Source organism: Cynara cardunculus, unplaced genomic scaffold (genome assembly GCF_001531365.2).
Source record: "Cynara cardunculus var. scolymus isolate 2C unplaced genomic scaffold, CcrdV1 Un_Scaffold_3471, whole genome shotgun sequence".
Lineage (NCBI taxonomy): Eukaryota > Viridiplantae > Streptophyta > Magnoliopsida > Asterales > Asteraceae > Cynara > Cynara cardunculus.
The window spans coordinates 1-1127 of NW_020201490.1; the positions used below are offsets into that span (position 1 = coordinate 1).

General features: G+C 36.1%; 1 long non-coding RNA gene across 1 annotated transcript in view; it reads right to left on the minus strand.

Moving 5' to 3' along the window:
- Positions 1-84: 84 nt before the first annotated feature.
- The window catches only part of LOC112503649, a 2184-nt gene continuing 1141 nt past the window's right edge, over positions 85-1127 (minus strand). The window contains exons 2-3 of the long non-coding RNA XR_003068042.1: positions 794-946; positions 85-429 (exon numbers count right to left, since the gene is read on the minus strand). This is a non-coding gene — a long non-coding RNA (uncharacterized LOC112503649). The remainder of the gene's footprint in view (positions 430-793; positions 947-1127) is intronic.

The window sequence follows — 1127 nt, forward strand, 5'->3', positions numbered from 1 at the left end:
CACGCAAAAACAGATATACAATGATCCAAAAAAAATCTAAACACAAATAATCTAAGAAACCAAAAACAGTTCAAAAAACAATAAACCAAGTCCAAAATTCTGACTTTAAGTCCAAATCACACAGTATCAACGCTTTACAATACATATATTACACTTAAAAAAAATGATCTAACTGCTCTCTGAAGTGTATCCAAAAATTCACTTGAATTCTACTCGTATCAGATACTTCACTTGAACTAYTGTGACTTGATGTTAATTCCACAAAGCCAATCTGTGATTGTGTTAGCTACTGCAGTATATGACTAAGTCTCCTCACTGCCCAATCTTTGCTATGCCTTAAAGCCTTTCAAATTGTACTTTGAAGTACTACTGCTGCTTTCTTTTCCGCTGTCGACTGCAGTCTTCACACCAACAGATTTTGACAGATTCCTGCACCAAAATTGACAGTCAAGTTTATACCAAGTAACTACAAAATCTGCATAAACCTGTGAAAATACAAATCAGTCGAATGTAAGCAATACAAAATCTCAAAGCAGCTCTTAAACAACACTCTAAACAGACTTTAAGCAGTCTTCTTCTTTTCTTTGCAAACCAGATGATAGATCTATGCACTGTTGCTGTAATTTCCAGTATACTTAATCTGCTGCTGTCAAGATCACAACTTGTTGTTGCTGCTGCACACTGTGAACCTGCTGTTAAGAATCCGCTGCTGTGTAGTTTTAAAAACAACACAGACAACCAACACAAAACAGAACAGAAACCTGTATGCACACAATCAGAACAGAACATAAACCTGTGCTGTTTTGCAATCTGTTGAACTGCTGTGATAAACTTGTTGTGGAGCTACTGCTGTTACTGTGAATCTGCATAAAAACATCACTGCTTCAAACACCACAAACACAGCACAAGATGCAAAACAGATCCTGCTGTTGCTGCTGCTTAGTTGCTGTCAAAACAGAAAATGAAGCTGTCAAAATGAAAGTTGCTATCAAAATGAAATGAAGCTGTCAAAATGAAAGTTGCTGTCAAAATGAAATGAAGCTGTCAAAATGAAAGTTGCTGTCAAAATGAAGTTGCTGTCAAAATCTAGTTGCTGTCAAAATGAAGTTGCTGTCAAAATATAGTTG